Source organism: Triticum urartu, chromosome 7 (genome assembly GCF_003073215.2).
Source record: "Triticum urartu cultivar G1812 chromosome 7, Tu2.1, whole genome shotgun sequence".
In the NCBI taxonomy this organism is placed as follows: domain Eukaryota; kingdom Viridiplantae; phylum Streptophyta; class Magnoliopsida; order Poales; family Poaceae; genus Triticum; species Triticum urartu.
The window spans coordinates 8,973,263-8,994,436 of NC_053028.1; positions in this window are offsets into that span (position 1 = coordinate 8,973,263).

Consider the following 21,174-nt stretch of genomic DNA (forward strand, 5'->3'; position numbering starts at 1 on the left):
TACCAGAAAAAGGGAAAATTTGGAAAGATGTGCACCTAAGCTTATCTAAAAAGTGCAAGTGACAACTTCTGCATGTTCAGGCAAGAAAATGCCTGAATATAACATTAGCAGTAAGGAGATGCACTAAGGCCCGCAAAATTTTGGCCCCTGAAGGAAGCTAGAATCAGTTTTACTCCCTCCGTTCGGAATTACTCGTCGAAAAATGAATGTATCTAGATGTATTTTAGTTGTAGATACATCCATTTTTATGACAAGTAATTTCGAACGGAGGGAGTTGATGCTATGTATCTTTCTGACTTTTTTGTGAATAGATAGATAGCTACGTATATTTATCTCTGGATCCGAATAGATCCTCACTCAGTGTCATCTACAACTATTTCTCTCCGAATCTAAATAGCAGCTACACATTCAGTTGGGGATTTTACAATGAATCTGAATAGCAGCTACACATTCAGTTGACAATATCATCGTGCACTCTGTCGTGTGCCTTCATCATAGAAGTGCTGCTTTCCTGGTTTGCTGCCGGCCATTGGGCTGTTCCTGAACTCAGTCTATTGGGCCTATAAGCTAGTATTACTTTATATAATAACTTTTGGCAAAAATATTTGGGTGTACATCTGTACACACGCATTCCCCATATCACTCTCAATATGCTGGTTTGCTGCATGCATGGCCCTTCCTTGTCCTTTCTGGTCCACCATCAATTCTCATATCACTATCCATCTACTCCCTCCGTTCCGAATTACTTGTCGCACGTATGGATGTATCTAGATGTATTTTAGTTTAGATACATCCATTTCATCGACGAGTAATTTGGAACGGAGGGAGTATCTCCTTGTCCACGACATCTCTACAGGGAGAGACCACGAGAAGCAGCTTGCTTGGGATACGGCGATGGAGGGAGAGGATTCTTTGCTGACAGTGCACATGCATGTCAGTGAACTTCATTTCAACTATGAGTGTGTGGACTATTACAAAGCATTGAGTCGGCGGTTCAACTCACGGCGAGAACTGGCCAAATTTGTGAGTTCACATATTGGAGCATCGCAGGATGTGTTTCACATGATGACACCCATGCACTTGTGATGTAAATATCAAATAATCAAATCATATTTGCGCAAAGTTGTAGAATCCACAAAATATTTATATTTTTGGTGATTCCGCGTGCATCCGGTGCGCCCGGTGCTTGCCCACCATCTTCCGTTGCACTGCCCGCATCATTCTCATAGAAGTTGGTGAACTCTTTCTTCTTTTTAGCTTCTCTAAACTCGGTTTATAAATAAATTTCATTTATAATTTCTGCTCCGACTAGTGAAGAAATAGTGGACACATCAACCGCCAACGTCAACGACCTATTATCACGGTTCGCAGATCCACGCACCACTATCCACGTTTGCAGATCCAAAAGAAATATAGAAACACCCGTAAAAAGGGTATGTTAAACCAACCTTCACGCCATTTCTCCGCGTTATCTTTTAGCACTCGGATTGAAGGCATGCCCGGATTGAATTATGTAAAAGAACTATTTGACTTGCGGGTGTTGTTACTCGACAGTCAGGCGTTCTGCTTAAAACTAGACATGGTCTGATGTCAAATCGTTTTCGCTACATATTATACCTTTTTGGGCAAACTCATTTTGGCTGCCTCAAAGTTGATAATGTGTGATCGATGTTGAAACTAATCTCGTTACATCTGTTTTTTTAGATTGTTTTTATCCTTTGCTTCCACGTTATATGTAATTCTTTTAGAGTCCTAGTCACGGAGGTGTGGTTGCATGCATTGTTCGTTGTACTGCATGCGAACTACATGGGCCAGAGGTGTGCTAGTTCACTCTGCGGCCAGGTCGTTTAGTTGTTACGATTCTACCGAGTCGTCCGGCACTTTCCATTGCATCGTGGGATGGCACGACGCTTTAAGTGGATCGTGATGGACTTAGATCTTTACTGGATCGAATAAAAGGAAAGGGTGAAAAGGGCGCAAAGATTACGCGTCGCAAAACTCCTCTCTTTGTGACTGCGTTGTCTCTCTGTCTTCGTCTACCTCTATCAGTAGTGTTCATCAGAGAAATTCAGAGAGAGAGAGAGAGAGAGAGAGAGTAGACCACAGCCTCGAAACCATCAATCGATATAGAAGATCCTGAATGTCCTGCAAGCTATGTTGCGTGGCCTGCTTTGGGTGAACTCTTGACATTTTGCTACTGCCTTTCTTAATCAGTTTTCTATCGCATACCCTTGGCCTGCATACTTTGGTCATTCATTAGTATTCGGTGATGTGAAAATGTGTCCAGCGATCTCGGAGTTTATATATTAGAAACATAAAAAAACAAATATAGAGTACATAGAAACACCCTGTAGTATACAATGTTCTGCAAATCTAAATTCAAAACACAACCTGAAAACCAAAACTGATGAATTTAATTAGTGTTGATGAACTAACGTGAATTTATGGCCCATTGGTAATTAATAACTGTTCATATTGGGATTTTTTTCATTGGTATGATTTTCAAATTTAAATTTAAAAACATGAATCATCGCAGATAGATGACTATCAACATGCAAATTTGTTTTTAGATTATTTTGAAGCGTCGAATATATAGACTGAGGTCGGGCGCACTAGATGCACCACACTCACAAGTGCACATCATAACTTTTTCAAAAGTTTGTGGCTGTTGATTCGGGGTCGTTAGTTTCAATGTTAAGACAGAACTTCCGCTAAGTTGGCACAACTGCAGCTGCCGACATATTGATTATTAGTTATTCATTATTCTCAGTTCAATTTCATTTTCAATAGTTCTTTCACAAAAATGGACGGGCGCCGCAACGCGTGCCATCATGTTCTAGTAGGAATTGGAATAAAAGGAAGAAAATTGACAATAATAATAAAAAATAAAACTAAAAACAGAAGTTTGAGGAAAAGTGGAAAAAAAAGGAAAATAATAGACATAGAATATAAAGGTAAATGGATAAAAAATATCCATACTTATTTACAAAAATGAAATGTTCATAATTATATTTATTTTCGTTAAAGAACAACTAAAAAGGGAAATAAAAATATTCATAGTAATATTTATTTTATTTAAATAAATAAAAATGATAAAAAAGTTTTAAATTATATCCCTCCGTTCAAAATAGATAACCCAACTTTGTACAACTTTGTACTAAAGTTAGTACAAAGTTGAGTTATCTATTTTGGAATGGAGGGAGTATTTAATATTCAAAGAAAAACTAAAAAATAGAAAAGGTAAAATATAAGAAAATTAAAAATTAAACTGAAACAAAAACTGATGTAAGAAACCAAAATAAAACAACCCACGTATTCCATTCCACACTAGGAAGCACAGAAGCGCATTAGCATATTGGGCCATCCTAGCACAGATTGAGGCCGCATCAGATTGCATGTATATCACACGAGCGGTTCAGCTAAACCCAATGATATTTTCGGGAGTTCCTATCTGCCGGTAGCGGGAGCAACTAGTTAACGAGTGCTCCTTCGGGAGCCTCGCAACGATCAGCGCCACTTGGCGCGCTCTCAGCCATTTCGCCACGTATCGCGCTCTGGACGCTCCCTTCGGATTTTGTTTTTTTTATTTTTCCGCACGTGTTTTCGGCTTTTTAAACGGTTTTTTCGGTTTTTTTCGACGTTTTGGTTTTCCCCCGGTCTTTCTTAGCTTTTCGACCAAAAAAAATTCGAAAAAAAAAATTTTTTGCACGAAAAAACGTGTTTTCTTTCGTGAAAGTCACGGTTTTTCTTCCGCGAGAGGCACGGTTGTGCTTTATCGAGAGTCATGGCCGTGCCTTTCGGAAACGAAAAAAACGCGTTTTCTGTTGTTTTTGTTTCCCGAGAGTCACGGTTTTGCTTCCGCGAGAGGCACGGTTGTGCTTTCGCGAGTCACGGCCGTGCCTTCCGGAAAGGGAAAAACAAAACACGTTTTCTATTTTTTTTCTTTCGTGAGAGTCACGATTTTGCTTCCGCGAGAGGCACGGTTGTGCTTACGCGAAAGTCACGGCTGTGCCTCTTGGAAAGGGAAAAAAATACGCGTTTTCTGTTTTTTTTTTCTTTCGCGAGAGTCACGGTTTTACTTTCGCGAGAGGCACGGTTGTGCTTTCGTGAGAGTCACGACCATGCCTCTCGGAAACAGAAAAAAACGTGTTTTTTGTTTTTTTTCTTCCACGAGAGTCACGGTTTTGCTTCCACAAGAGGCACGGTTGTGATTTTGCGAGAGGCCCGGGCGTGCCTCTTTCGGAAAGGGAAAAAAAGGAAAAAACACGTTTTTTTGGTTTTTTTTCCTTCCACGAGAGTCAGGGTTTTGCTTCCACAAGAGGCACGGTTGTGATTTCGCGAGAGGCACAGGTGTGCCTCTTTTGGAAAGGGAAAAAACCGTGCTCCCGGTTCGGTTTTTTCGCTCGGTTTTTTTTGTCCGGTTTTTTTCGTGAAAAAAAAGTTTGTCAAAACCTATCAACATGGGATCTAGTTTTGAAGATCTCGATGCGAGGAATCCAATGGTGAAAACGGTTCGAGATTTGAACGCACGGTTTAAGAGATAAAACGTTTTGAATAAACAGATCTACGAAAAAAGGGAAAACTCCCCGGTTGCGACAAATGGCGCGCTGCATGTGCGCCACTTGTCGCGATCTGGGAAAGTGGAGTGTTCTTTGCAACGAGTACTCCTTAATTAGTGATTTCGGCCGCTAGCTGCGGCAATATGTCGAGGGAACGCACAATGGGTCTCCCAGACTGGGCCGGCCCATGTGGTTCTCCCGCTCCGGCTAGCGAAGAAAAACTAGAGCGGTCGCTCGCAAAAAAGAATGCGCCAAGCAGGATTCGAACACAAGACCATGCGCTTCACAAGCAGTAGCTGGCGAGCAACATATTTAAAATGGGCAGCACAAATTCTTAAGAACCAAACCAACCACTGATACGAACGTTTTTTAAATTTCGAACGTGCAATACTATTTTGGAGAAAAAGTGAATTCTGTATGAAACCGCAAACACTTCTCGAAATTGTGTATGTTTGTAAAACTCAAACATTTCAAAAAACACAAATAATTTCTGGAAACGGAAACAATTTTTAAAACCCCACCGAAAAATTGAAAATACGAACATTTTTTGAATGGCAAAACAGTTTTTGGATACGCGAACATTTTTGAAAAATGGGAAATTTTTTGGAATCTCCCGAACAAAACTTGAAAATACCAATATTTTTGAAACTCCAGAACAAAATTTGAAACCCGATTATTATTATAAATTTGAGACAATTTTCGTAAGACTGAACAAAATTTGAGAAGTTGTGAAATTTTTAACAAAATTTTAATTTCTGAACAATTTTTGAAATGTGCGAACATTTTCTGAAAAAGGGAACATTTTTTGAATTTCTGAATTAAATTTGGAAATGTAAACATTTTTTGAAATTTTGAACAATATATTATATATCAAACCTTTTTTGAAATTTAAGAAAAAATATTCAAAGAAAAATTAATGAGAAAAACTAAATAGAAAAGGTAAAATATAAGAAAATCAAAAATTAAACTGAAACAAAAACTGATGTAAGAAAACAAAATAAAAATACCCACATGTTCCATTCCACACTAGGAAGCACAGAAGCGCATGAGAATATTGGGCCAGCCTAGCACAGATTGATGCCGCATCAGATTGCATGTACATCATTTGTATATCCATGATCAAGAGGTGTTGAATTCACGAAGCTATGGAAGTTAGATGTGTATTGATAAGAGGAGATCTAAAGTGAGCATCAACATATTTATGGATAGAGAGCGCATTAATTATACAAGGATATCCAAAATGAGGATATGTATTCATGCAGAGCTAAGCACTAATAACTTGAATATCTATGGCCAAGCTGGATACTGCATTTCCGAACTGCCAATACATATGTGCATAAAATGGAAAATAATCATTTCGATATCCATGTCAAGATGCGTTGCATTTATGGCTATGCAGTAGACGTATTAATAACAAGATATCCGAAGTGAGTGTCAACAGGTCTGTGCACAACCAAACTGGATACTGCATTCATGAACCCCCACTATATGAACTTTATAAATACATGCTTAGGCATCCGTCAAACCGCACATCCATTTCAGCCTTAGGCATCGCCTACCCAGTTATCCTCACCACTCCTACTTTCAATAAAATTCAAGGTTTCTAGCCGGCCTTGCAACAATGGCAATAGCCCAAACGACCACCATCTTCTACTCTGCCATCATCATCCTGCTCTCTTCCTCGTCAATTGCTGCTCATACTAGCGGTGACGTTGGTGGCAAGCCGAAGGCAGCCGATTTCGTCACAGAAGCGTGCAAGAACGCTTCAGCCAACTACGACAAAGAAATCCACCTCACGGAGAAATTCTGTGTCTCAACCCTCCGGTCGGACAAGTAGAGCAAGAAGGCAAAGGACCTTCGTGACCTGGCACTCATCGGTGTAGACATCCTCAAAGCACGTGTCGTCATCGCCAATGGTAACGTCCAAAAAATGTTGCACAAAGCCAAAACCGGCACGTCGATGGCGCGCCGCCTCACTTTCTGCAAGCTGGACTATGACGTGACGGTAAGCATCACGAACGTCTGCACCGCCTTGCTGAAGGACTTCCGTGGCCCTAACGGCGGTGACAACGATGGACCGGCATCTTTTATGCTCCCTCAATGTGTGGAGCAGGCGAACACCCTCAGCGGTTACTGCGGGCATGAGCTTATGGATTTGCCGGGGCTTCAAGCGTTGTTCAACGAAAATATTGACATGAGTATGCTGGCCCACCTTAACATGGCCTTGCTAGAACCATATAGAGACAACGATTCATAATATGTATTTTAGCCTGAGTGGTGTATGTTGCTTCATTTAGAATAATAATAATGAGAGGTTGCTACTCTATTGAGAAATAGCTATTTCTCCACCAGTTTCTGAACCACTGAATCTATGCAGTGATTTGTGCTGAATTTTTTGGGTTTTGTTTTTTGTTTTTTCCTCTGTGCAAGTTTTATGCCCCTTTATACCTTTTTTTATCTATTTATTTTGCGCACATAATTTTAGTTGCATGCTCATAGCCCACGCGCAACTACAGTTGCATAAATGCCTATCTACGCGCAACTGCATCTCTATGGCCAGCACACGATTACACATATGTCGCCTTTTCCCTTTCTATTATTTTTGTAGATGAACGTTTTATATTTTTTTATGTACTCTTATTTCAGTTTCTTCTGACACGTTAACTATAGTTGCACGTGTGTATCTCACGCGTAACTAGTTGTAAAGATGCTTTTCTGCGTACAACTAGACTTTTGTCGTCTGCTGATATCATCATCTCTGATCTCCTGCTCGCGTTCCAGCAGCTATATCGAGGTCGCGGGCTATGGTGGTTGGAGTTCCATTGACACTGGTCGTTTGGATCCTCAGATGGGCGATGGAGGTAGGGAGACGAAGACCTTTCTTCTTCCTTGTTGGTACGATTTGTTGCTGCTGTTCTTCTCCTTCCTCTGCGCTGATACTGGTGGGAGATCCTGCTTTGCCCGGGCGGATGGCCCGGCCGCGGTGCTGGACCGGTCGGATGACTCGAGTTCTCTTCCTTCCGGAAGGGACACTTTTTGCGGTACTCAAAGTCAAAGATGGCGACGGCTGTTGCAGGTGTGTTGGATTGGTATCCATGCCCTCTCAGCGCTGGTGTCAAGAAAAGAGGAAGCAGCGTGGCGACAATTGTACCGTGGTCGAAGATGATGACCTGTTTGCGACTAATTGCAGATCCTTCTGCTGCAGGTGTCTTCTCTCAAGATTCAGGGATGATGACACAGGGCTCCGGCGATCTTCTTGTGTTATGGTTGTCTTAGGGTACTCTAGGTGTTCATGGTCCTTTGTTTTTACGTTTCAGTGTGCTTGTAAGGGTCACCTACTCTGTACTGATTCGTGATCTGAATGAACAATTTCTAAAAAAAAAACTAAACCCCCGTGGCCTGGATAGAATGAACGGGGCTCACGTCGTCTTAATTCCTCAAGTGGATGGAGCAAACGCATTGTCAGATTTTCGACCGATCAGTCTGCTCCACAGTGTTGCCAAGCTTTGTCAAGGTTTTGGCGATGCGCCTAGCTAAGCGCCTCCCGGTACTTGTCTCGCCAGGACAGAGCGTGTTCATTAAAGGACGTAGCATTCAAGACAACTTTCTATTCGTTCAAGGATTGGCTCGTCACTTCCACCGGACTAAACGCCCTATGCTTTTTCTGAAGCTAGATATCGCCAAAACTTTCGATATGCTAGCCTGGCCCTATCTGCTGAACATGTTGAGGGCACGGGGTTTTGGCGAACGATGGTGTGAATGGATCGCTATGATCCTGTCCTCTGCATCCTCGCGAGTGATCATCAACGGAAGCGTTGGAAGCCCAATTCATCATGCCAAAGGAGTTCGCCAGGGTGACCCCATCTCTTCGTTCCTATTCATCCTGGCCATGGAACCTTTGCAACGCCTCATCGACAAAGCGGTTGACAGCAACCTGATTTCGCGACTACGAGGCAGGATTCCACCGGTGCGAGTCTCCCTATATGCTGACAACGTGGCCCTCTTCATCAACCCTGTAAGGGATGAACTGGTAGTGCTCAAATCCATTCTCTTCGCTTTTGGTGACGTGACGGGACAGCGGGTAAACTTTGCGAAGAGCTCCGTGATACCCATCAGGTGCGATGGACTTGATCTGCAGAGCATCGTCGCCCCCTTAGGTGCCCGTGTCGCTACCATGCCAACCCAGTTCCTGGGATTGCCACTCTCCCTCAGGAAGTTGCGCAAGATTGATTATCAGCCGTTGCTGGACAAAATCCGGGCGCGCCTAGCTTGCTGGAAGGCTCGCCTCCTAACAACAGCAGGCCGACTCGTTCTTATCAACGCCGTTCTCTCCTCCATGACAGTCTACTGGCTTGTGATGTTTGAACTGCCAGCCTGGGCCCGTCGTGAAATCGATAAGCTGCGCCGGGCATGGCTATGGCGTGGCGATGAAAGTTGTCATGGTGGTCACTGTAAAGTGGCTTGGCGCCGGATTTGTAGACCGAAGAATCTTGGAGGGCTTGGTATCATGGACCTGCGACAGTTTGGCACTGCGCTACGGCTGCGATGGCTCTGGTTTGCACGGACCACCCCCTCTCGGCCTTGGGTGGGACTACCAACGGCATGCTCCATGTCCGACCACCTGCTGTTCGCCATGGCAACTCGCTCCATCTTGGTAACGGGCGAACGGCGTGCTTCTGGCTCGATGCTTGGTTGGAAGGGCAAGCCCCATGCCTCATTGCACCTGACGTCTTCAAGGTTACTGCCTGTAAGCGTCGTACGGTGGTTTCTGCCCTCACTGACGGCCGTTGGGTGCGTGACCTGCAAGGGCGTATCACGGCTGACACCCTTCCATCCTTTGTCGCGCTCTGGACAAAGGTTGCTGCCGTGGCGCCTCTAGTTGCGACCGAGACTGACTCCTTCGAATGGCGCTTCTCGGCAAACGGATGCTACTCCGCGCATTCGGCGTACGCACTGCAGTTCGTGGGATCTGTGGCTTACGGAGTGATGGCCACGATTTGGAGAGCCTGCGCGCCGGCGAAGCACAAGTTTTTTGCCTGGCTTCTTGCGCAAAACAGGATCATGACTGCCGATAGACTGCTGGCTAGGCAATGGCCAAACTCATATTTCTGCCCACTTTGCCGGCGGAACCTTGAGACAGCTGAGCATCTCATGTTGCAATGTCCTTGGACCATCAGCCTCTGGGACCAGGCAGCTGAAAAGTTCCAATTACCGGCTCTCTCGCCTTCGTCCTGGCGTGGGAATGGCACCATGGAAGTTTGGCTCAATGAGCTGTCCGCCGTCCCGGCGACGGCAAAGAAGGCGCGCTCCTTGGTGTTGCTGCTGATCTGGGAAATTTGGCGGGAGCGAAATGATCGCATCTTCCGGAACGTAGAGCACTCACTTGCTTCGGTCCTTTTCAGAGCGGACGAAGAAAGGATCTCCTGGGCGCTGGCGGGAGGCCGGCACTTGTCCATGCGAGAGTAGCTGTCCTGCCTTTGACTTTTTGCGGTTTTTTTTCCTTCGTTTTTTCTTTTTCCTTGTTGGGAGATTTCTTCTCCCACTATGTACAGTTGGCGTTTCCCTCGCGGTTCTTCTAAATGAAATGCGCAGCTCTCCAGCGTCCTTTCAAAAAAAAAACAATCACGTCCAGTGGCCTGCCACAACTGTACATCTATTGTCCACACGTAATTATGGTTGTATTCATGTCTTTCTAGACGCAACTGCACGTCTGTTTGCTGAGCGTGCCAGGACGGCCGAACAGAAGTAAATAGCATGTGGGCTGGTGTTCCAATGCCCAAAAGTAAATGTATAGTGTACAAATTCAAAATTATTACGATGTAGATCGACCCATAAAATCCCATATTATTACGATGTACAAATTCTCAGGTTAATTAGAAATTAAGAGTTGTTTATCTAATGGGTCCAAATTATTACGATGTAGATCGACCCATAAAATCTTTGGCCAGAAAAAACTCAACTCCATGATCTCTTTTACCTGTTGTAAAAATAGAGAAAAAAAATCCCATATTACCGTACCTTAAAAAAAACTCAACTCCACGATCTCTATTCTCTGTTCAAAAAATGGGAAAAAAAACTCCCATGTCAATCTAACTATACCTTTTTTTGTGCTAGGACAATCCATCTATACCTTGATGGCCTCTTCTTTTCCCCAGAAGAAAAGCAACAACCTGAAGCAATTTCTAAACAAATATCCTATCCATGTTAACCCCATGCATGCAATTGGTTGTTCTATGGATTACTTTTCCTGCATGGCCTCGATGTGGCCTCCCTTCCCTCGCTTCTTACACTTCTCCAGTGAATTACAACCGGCTGGATATTGAGCAGTCAGATGGTAGGACAGCGCATGTCCATGTCCACCGTTTGATCTTGGCTCGACCATGGGCATCAAGTCCAATCTGCCAAGCTGCAGTGGAATCCACTTCCGGCGTTGTTCTTGATTGGTTTTCTTGCCCTGCCATCCGAAGGAGACTATTTGGCTATTCGAGTGAACCCATTTGTATTTTTCTGATTGGAATTGTTTCTTTGACTATGTAATTGAACAATCGAAATAGCCTACTTGAGGTTTGTGGCAGGGATCGAGGGTTTTCTCTTCTAGGTTCTGTCCTTGCAACTTATATTATTCTCTCGATCTAGTGTGATTAAGATCGATCTGGTGATCAAACCTCCTGAACTGCCTCAAATTTATTAGTCTCATGCCTGTGCAATCCATGGACGTGTCTGAGTGCAAGTCGTGCGCCTTCACGGCAGCAACACGTTTGCACCATCTGGGAATTCAATTCTAGCATTTGACAACGGTATGTACATGCTTTCATGCTTTCCTCTTTCAGTTAGGCTGTTAAATTGTGATCCAAATTCTAGTACCGTATTGGACTAGACGTAGTACATACGGTGTGGGTCTTTTGCGTTGGTACCGATGCGTACGAGTACAACTCGTTTACTTGTCCTACAAGGACTCGTATGTGTTGCCCCTCATATATACCCCATGTAGTCGCACCTCAGACGGCCTGTCGTCCCGTGCTTGTAATACTCTTCCTTATAGTGATTGCGCCTTCCTGCGTCCGTGGTTTTCTCCCGCAAGGGTTTCCATGTAAAAATCTGTGTGCTCTCGTGTCTCTTTTATCTCGTTATTATTTAACAAGTGGTATACAGAGCTGAGGTTACAGATACGAGATTTGAGTTCGAGAGATTAGGGTTGCGTGCGAGCCGTCGCCCGTGCGTGACCAGGCGATCCGAAGCCGGATCGATTTCCACTGCTAGCCGAGACCGACAGAAGTTCTGCTTTGTACGTACGCGTACAAATCGCTCCAAGGTCGCAGCCGTTCCGCCGAGTTGCTGGCCTGGTCGATTCAAGCCTCGAGGGAATCAACCGTACTGCTGCTGCTACTTTCTGGCTTGTGAAGTCCGATCCCTTGTTGTGGATTGTTTTTCTAGCTTCAAGTCCCGAGGAGAAGCGATCTGTCCAAGTCGTCGTTCTTTCACGTGAAGCTAAGTTATTTGTTGTTTGCTTTCATCTCCGATCAACAACTAGTACTTTGATCAGCCAGCTACTAGTACTAGTATTCGTCACGTGAAGGCTACAGGGCTATTTTTTTCCTTGGTCAACTGCTACGTACATACTATTAGTGCTATTTACTCTGTTTTCTTTGATCCGCAAATTAATTCTTCAAGAATTTTCTATCGGCTTGTACTATTTTGTGTACACAGATTTATCGACTTATGGCATTCATGAAGTATGATTTTCCGCTGCTGGATCGTGACACAAGGTTTACCCTATGGCAAGTCAAGATGCGGGCGTTGTTGGCACAGGCCGATTATGATGTAGCACTGGATAGTTTTGGGAAGAACCGAATTGAGGACTGGACTGCTGAGAAGAAAAGAATTGATTGTAAGGCTTTGTCACAAATTCAACTCCATTTGCATAATAATATTTTGCAGGAAGTTTTGAGCGAGAAAACTGCCGCCGCACTATAGTTAAAGCTGGAAGGGATTTGCATGACTAAAGATCTCACCAGCAAGATGCATCTGAAGCAAAAATTATTCCTGCACAGGTTACCCGAGGGAGGTAATGTTTTGAATCATATTTCAGAATTTAAAGAGATTATATCTGATCTAGCTACGATGGAGGTTAAGTATGAAGAGGAAGATACTGCTTTAATGTTACTTTGTTCACTGCCAAGTTCTTATACCAATTTTAGAGACACCATATTATACAGTCGTGATACTCTCACACTTAATGAAGTTTATGAAGCTTTGAACTCTAAGGAGAAGATGAAATTAATGGTGCCTCATGATGGTTCAAGTTCATCCCAAGCCGAGGGATTATCTGTTCGTGGCAGGACAAAGGAGAAGAACTCACATAATGGAAACAGAGGCAAAAGTAAAAACGGCTACAGGGGTCGGTCGCAATCCAGAGACAAAAAATATTGCAGGTATTGCAAGAGAGACGGACATGACATCTCAGAGTGTTTCAAGTTGCAAAATAAAGAAAAAAGGAAAGGTAACAAACAAGGTGAAAGTTCTGCTAACGTTGCTCGTGATGATAGTTCCGATGATGCTCTTGTCGTTATTGCTGGATGTGCCGAGACCAATGATGAGTGGGTACTTGATACTGCATGTACTTTTCATATGTGTCCACATAGAGATTGGTTTAATACTTTTGATTCCACAACTTCTGCTGGTTCCGTTTGGGGTTTTGATAATTCACCATGCAAGATTGAAGGCATAGGTTCTATTCGAATCAAGATGTTTGATGGCATAATCAAAACTTTGACAGATGTTCGGTATATTCCGAAGAAGAAGAGAAATCTTATTTCTATGAGTTCCATTGATGCAAAGGGGTACAAATATTCAGGTGGAGATAGTGTTTTGAAGGTCACCAAAGGTTCCCTTATTGTAATGAAAGGTGATTTAAGTTCGACCAATGGTCTTTATTACCTTCAAGGTTCTACCGTTTCAGGTAACGCTACTCCAGCTATTTCAAAGAATTCTGATTGTGATGCTGCTAACCTTTGGCATATGCATCTTGGACATATGAGTGAACTTGGTTTGGCAGAGTTAAATAAGAGAGGTCTTCTTGATGAATATGAACCTGGTAAATTGAAATTTTGTGAGCATTGTATCTTCGGCAAGCACAAGAGGGTGAAGTTCAACACTTCGACTCATACAACCGAAGGTATTCTTGATTATGTGCATTCTGATTTATGGGGACCATCTCGCAAGAAGTCACTAGGTGGTGCTAGTTATATGCTAACTATTATTGATGATTATTCGAGAAAAGTTTGGCCTTATTTCTTGAAGCATAAATATGAAGCATTCTCAGCATTTAAGGAGTGGAAGATTATGATTGAAAGACAAACTGAAAAGAAGGTAAAAATACTTCGCACTGATAATGGTATGGAATTCTGTTCTAAGCAATTTAAGAATTATTGCAAGTCTGAAGGCATTGTCAGACATTACACCGTTCCTTATACTCCTCAACAAAACGGTGTTGCTGAGCGCATGAACATGACCATTATTTCCAGAGCCCGTTGCATGTTGTCCAATGCAGGTTTGCATAGGCGTTTTTGGGCTGAGGCCGCTTCCACTGCTTGTTATCTCATTAATCGTTCACCATCTATTGCTCTAATAAGAAAACTCCAATTGAGGTATGGTCTGGTTCACCTGCTGATTATTCACAGTTGAGAGTTTTTGGTTGCACTGCTTATGCTCATGTTGATAATGAAAAGTTGGAGCCTAGGGCTGTTAAGTGCATCTTTCTTGGTTATAAATCTGGTGTTAAAGGTTTTAAAATATGGAATCCTGAAACCCAGAAGGTTGTTATTAGCAGAAATGTTATCTTTAATGAATCTGCTATGTTACATGATGTTTCATCTACTAATGTTCCCGTTGAGAGTGAACAGCAGCCTATTGTTAAGGAGCCTACTGGTCGGTGGAGCATGTTGTTGATTCAGGTGATACATCTGGTAATGAAATTGTTGATGCACATGATGAACCCGTCGTTAATGATGATAATGTCACTCCCACTCCAAATCAGCCTATTGTTCCACCCAGTTGGAATCTTGCACGTGACAGAGTTAGGCGGGGTACTAACAAACCTGACAGGTTAATTGAAGAGTGCAATATTGTTTCTTTTGCTTTATCTGTTGCGGAAGAAATTGAAGGTAATGTTGAGCCTTCTTCATATTCCGAGGCTATTATTTCTAGTGATAGTAATAAGTGGATGACCGCTATGCATGATGAGATGGAATCACTTGAAAAGAATGGCACTTGGGATTTAGTAAGATTACCTAGAGAGAAGAAACCTATTCGTTGCAAGTGGGTTTTCAAGAGGAAAGAAGGTGTTTCTCCTAATGATGAGACAAGATATAAAGCAAGGTTAGTTGCTAAAGGTTACAGTCAGATTCCAGGTATTGACTATAACGAAGTCTTTTCTCCTGTTGTGAAGCATAGCTCTATTCGCACTTTACTTAGTATTGTTGCCATGCTGATCTTAAGCTTGAACAATTGGATGTTAAAACTGCATTCTTACATGGATAATTAGAAGAGGATATTTATATGGAACAACCTGAAGGTTTTGTTATTCCTGGAAAAGAAAAGCTTGTCTGTAAGTTAAAGAAATCTCTTTATGGATTGAAGCAATCCCCGAGACAGTAGTACAAAAGATTTGACACCTTTATGCTCTCTCAAGGTTTCAAAAAGTCTAATTATGATAGTTGTGTTTATTTAAAAACTGTCAAAGGTTCAACTATTTATTTGCTCCTTTATGTTGATGATATGCTAATTGCTGCAAAGAGTATGTCAGATATTGATGAACTAAAGAAGCAATTGAGTAATGAATTTGAGATGAAGGATTTGGGTGCAGCAAAGAAAATACTTGGCATGAAAATATCTAGAGATAGACCGTCTGGAAAAGTGTATTTAAGTTAGAAATATTCAGAGACAAAAGTATCTCCTGGATCTTCCTTTGCTGGCTTTTTCCATTCTTGGACCGAGATCGGGATTTGGTCCCTGACAATAACTCCGCATGGACGAGTGAACTTGTTCGCATTCTTCTTAGGTTCAAGTGGTTCGCCATTTGGTTTGATGGCATCGATATTGTACTTTACGCCATCCTACAACCTTTTGGCCGGGCCTCGAACTGCCCTGCTGCTTGTAGAAGATTGGACTAAAAGAAGAAAGATATATATATATATATTAAAAGGAGGTGATATTCTTCGTTTGGTCTTCTTAGTTAGGTCCGTGGTAAAAAATTACGTACGTACGCATCGTAAGCGTTTCCTCCGATTCACGCACGGCCATACCAGTTTTGCTAGCGTGGCTATTTTTAATTTGGTAGGCCCAGATCGTCTCTATCCCATCTTAGCCCATGGAGCAAGACTGGTGGGCCTCGAAAAACCTCTCCTCTGATGCTAAGAGAAAAAAATCTCCTCTCGCGCGATCTCCTCCACGAGCACGATGCCCCACCGAGGCCGACATGATTCCCTCTTCCGCTGATCCCTTATTTGATCCTCTCTTTCCTTTTTGCTGTTGTCGCCCGTCTTCTACCCCGAGACAAACTCCTATTCCGGGTCGAGCACACGCCCATGGGGTGACCGTACTCCTTTTCCCGTTCCATAGGCCGATGTAGGCATGTATAAAGATGCCTCATCTCCCTCGATCAAACCCCTGCTCGATTGCTTCCAGCGCTGAAAGCTGCTTCAATCTCGTCGTTGCGCCGTGCTCAACATTGATGTGGTGTGGTTCTTCCAACCTTGCCAGAATCTTGCCGTTCTGACCTTGCCGGATCTTCGTAGTGAGGGCTACAGATATGTATATACGCAGCCGTACGCAAGCTTTGGGTCTTGGTTCTCTTCGCCGCTGCCTCCTACGGACGGAGCAACGTTGCCATCCGCAGTCCCGCATCTGGGCTTCAACGGCTGGAGCCGCACCACGGCCGGTCGGCCGCCCATCTCCACTTCCCAGGCTCCACACAGCCACGCTCGGCTCCATCATTGCCCGTGCCTGCCCTCACTCGTACAACGCCGCAACATTCATGGCTTTAGAGACCACAGCACCCCGGCTGAGATGCGAGCATGCTTTGGCGCTGGCTGCAAGGGGACCGGCGTGGACGTCCTGTTCCTCCCGGCCGAGCTCCTTAACGACACATCGGCACCTGCGGTACTACCGATGCCTCCACGACACCTGTGCTGCCTCGACCCAGGCCAGGCCTGCTTGGCCGCTGGCTGTATGCGGAGTTGTGGACTCGATGGATGAGTAACTGAGGACAAAGGGAGCAAGACAGGCAAGGAAGGAATGATGGATCTGTGAGAAGAAGCGAGCTCCATTGATCACAAACTAAGAAGGAAACGGATTCCTGGATGTGGAAGATGAAAAGCAAACGGAAACAATCCATACACCAAGTAGGATTGGCAAAGGTTGGACTAATATAAATGTATAGGCAATGTTAGTACACGCCCAGGTTTTTTTTTTGGAACGTAGACGCTAGACGCGTCCGGCTATAAATTAATAAAGCCACGAAGACAGCATCCAAGTTTGCAGAAAGAACAAACCACAGAACCCAAGTCTCAACAGGCCACACCGGCCACGCACATAACAAAAAATAGTTCAAAGGACAGGCCCCAACCAGACCTAACAAACTTGCTAGAAACCGAAAAGAAAGACCGCCCAAAGGAGCTCAAGTCGCTTGACGAAGCCTCCGGATACTACTAGCAATCTTCTCCATTGTGCTCCTCATAAGATCAGCATCGCATTGTTTCCCAAACGAAGTCCAGCTCTGCAAAACAATATGGCATTTAAAAATAACATCAGTCGGGTTAGTCGGGAATTTATGCTCCATAGTCATTTTGTTTGGCACTGTCCATAAAGACCAAAGCAATGCTCCCACGCATATCCACATGACCCTGGCCTTGGCACCCCTCTGCAACTGTAACACCGTTAACAGCTCGTTCCCCGGTCGTGGGTTCCAATTCTGTTGAAACACCTCACGCACATCACTCCAGGCAAAACGAGCAAGTGCGCACTGAAATAATGCATGGTTCGCATCCTCTAGCGATTCGCACACCACACAAGTCCCGTCAGAAGGCCCGTTACGTTTAGCAACGTTATCAGCCATCGAAAGTCTATTGCGAAACATTTGCCAAAGAAATATCTTTATCTTTAGCGGTAGCCTTCCATAGACCCCTAGCTATATATAAGGCAGGTCCCTCAGTCAGCTTGCTATACATGGACTTGACCGAGAACTTGCAAGACGCCGACAAATCCCAGGACACTTCATCAGCGTCCTGACTCAGGGCAGGGTGGCCAACTTGAGCTTGAAGCAAGTCCCAACTCGCCAGCTCAGACGCGTTCAGCGGCCTCAAAAAGTGGATTGCTGGCGGAGTCGTGCGCAAGGCCTCGCCCACCAGAACATTCGTGTCCGAGGCCACATTATACAATTGCTGGAATTCCTGCCAGAGATGCCTGGCTCCCGACCACGTATCTAACCAGAACCTGGTGGCCATGCCATTCTTCACCTCGAATCTCGCCCCTAACGAAAAAGCCGGCCTAACCGCCTGGATCCCATTCCAAAATGGTGAACCCGAGGCCTTAGCGTTAAACACATACCCATCCGGGAAATATTTAGCCCGAAGCAAGTCCGCCCATAGACCCGATTCGTTAGTTGCTAATTTCCACCACCATTTGGTAAGTAAGGCTACGTTCATAAGTTTGGAGTTAGTAATCCCCAAACCACCAAATTTCTTAGGCGGACACACCGCAGCCCATTTCAACAAATGGTATTTCTTTTTAGTACCGGCCCCTTCCTAAAAGAATTTGGAACGCGGGGTGTCCAGTTTCCCATGCACCCCATCTGCCAACAGGAACATACCCATAGTAAAAAGTGGGAGGGAGGACAGACTAGAGTTGGTCAGGATCAGTCTAGCTGCCGAAGAAATGAATCTCCCTCGCCACGGACTAACCCTATTAGCCACTTTACCATACAAAGGCTCCCATTCGGAAATGGCGAGTTTCTTGTGCGAGATCGGCAGCCCAAGGTACTTAATTGGGAAGCTCCCTAGCTTACAATTAAGTAAGTTAGCTATCCTCACTCGATCGTGCTGCTCTAGCCCCATCGTGATAACTTCAATCTTAAGGAAATTTATTTGAAGTCCCGATAGAATCTCAAAGGCTAGAAGGAGCAGCTTGATTGATGCAATGTTGTGTTCATCCGGTTGAAACATCAGCATCGTATCATCGGCGTATTGCAAATGCGTCACCCCCCTGGGATGAGGTGCGGCACTAAGCCTTTCACATGACCCGCCCCTCGAGCCCTTGACACCATCGCAGCGAGTGCATCCACCACGAAATTAAAGATCAACGGTGAACTAGGGTCTCCTTGGCGGAGACCCCGTCTGTTTCTGAAGAATTTGCCCATCTCCCCGTTGATCGTCACCGCAGTTTGCCCACAACTAACTAGGTGCATTATTCTGTGAACAAAACCTGCGTCAAAGCCCTTTTTGAGCAGCACCTCCCGCACGAACTCCCAATTCACGCGATTATAGGCTTTCTCAAAATCTAGCTTGAGCAAAACCCCTTTCCCTTTCGTATGTTTCAGCTCATGCACGATCTCCGAAAGCGCAATTGGACCCTCCAAAATATTGCGCCCTTTGGGAAACCCGGTCTGGCACCTACTTATCACCCTTTGAGCAATAGGGGCCAGCCGCGAGGCGTATGCTTTGGCACACAATTTAAACGGCACATTGATAAGCGTAATCAGCCTAAACATCTTGATGTTATCCGCGCCCTTAACTTTGGGAATAAGGCTAATCGCCCCGTAGTTTAGGCGGGAAAGGTCCACTTGGCCCAGCGCGAAGCCATTAACGATTGCGTGGAAAACATGTTTAAAGCACGGCCAGAGTATTTTGATGAACTCCACCGGCCGCCCATCGGGCCCAGGGGCAGTGAAGGAAATATGCCCTAAAGGCAATAATAAAGTTATTATTTATTTCCTTATATCATGATAAATGTTTATTATTCATGCTAGAATTGTATTAACCGGAAACATAATACATGTGTGAATACATAGACAAACAGAGTGTCACTAGTATGCCTCTACTTGACTAGCTCGTTAATCAAAGATGGTTATGTTTCCTAACCATGGACAAAGAGTTGTTATTTGATTAACGGGATCACATCATTAGTTGAATGATCTGATTGACATGACCCATTCCATTAGCTTAGCACCCGATCATTTAGTATGTTGCTATTGCTTTCTTCATGACTTATACATGTTCCTATGACTATGAGATTATGCAACTCCCGTTTGCCGGAGGAACACTTTGTGTGCTACCAAACGTCACAATGTAACTGGGTGATTATAAAGGAGCTCTACAGGTGTCTCCAAAGGTACATGTTGGGTTGGCGTATTTCGAGATTAGGATTTGTCACTCCGATTGTCGGAGAGGTATCTCTGGGCCCTCTCGGTAATGCACACCACTTAAGCCTTGCAAGCATTGCAACTAATGAGTTAGTTGCGGGATGATGTATTACAGAACGAGTAAAGAGACTTGCCGGTAACGAGATTGAACTAGGTATTGGATACCGACGATCAAATCTCGGGCAAGTAACATACCGATGACAAAGGGAACAACGTATGTTGTTATGCGGTCTGACCGATAAAGATCTTCGTAGAATATGTAGGAGCCAATATGGGCATCCAGGTCCCGCTATTGGTTATTGACCGGAGACATGTCTCGGTCATGTCTACATCATTCTCGAACCTGTAGGGTCCGCACGCTTAAGGTTTCGATGACAGTTATATTATGAGTTTATGAGTTTTGATGTACCGAAGGAGTTCGGAGTCCCGGATGAGATCGGGGACATGACGAGGAGTCTCGAAATGGTCGAGACGTAAAGATCAATATATTGGACGACTATATTCGGACATCGGAAAGGTTCCGAGTGATTCGGGTATTTTTCGGAGTACCAGGTAGTTACGGGAGAAGCAATGGGCCTTGATGGGCTTTAGTGGGAAGAGGAGAAAGGGCCAAGGGGCTGCTGCGCCCCCCCTCCCCTCTAGTCCGAATTGGACTAGGGAAAAGGGGGCCGGCCACCTTTCCTTCTCCTCCACTTCCTTCTCCCTTCCTCCCCTCTTGGTGGACTCCTACTAGGACTTGGAGTCCTAGTAGGACTCCACATCCTGGCCGCACCAATTGCCTTGGCCGGCCTCCTCCTCCTCCATCCTTTATATACTGAGGCAAGGGGCACCCCATGAACACAAGTTGATCTTCGTGATCGTTCCTTAGCCGTGTGCGGTGCCCCCTCCACCATATTCCACCTCGGTCATATTGCAGCGGTGCTTAGGCGAAGCCCTGCGACGATAGAACATCAAGATCGTCACCATGCCGTCGTGCTGACGGAACTCCTCCCCGACGCTTTGCTGGATCGGAGCCTGGGGATCGTCATCGAGCTCAACGTGTGCTAGAACTCGGAGGTGCCGTAGTTTCGGTGCTTGATCGGTTGGGCCATGGAGACGTACGACTACATCAACCAAACGCTTCCGTTGTCGATCTACAAGGGTACGTAGATCACACTCTCCCCTCTCGTTGCTATACATCACCATGATCTTGCGTGTGCG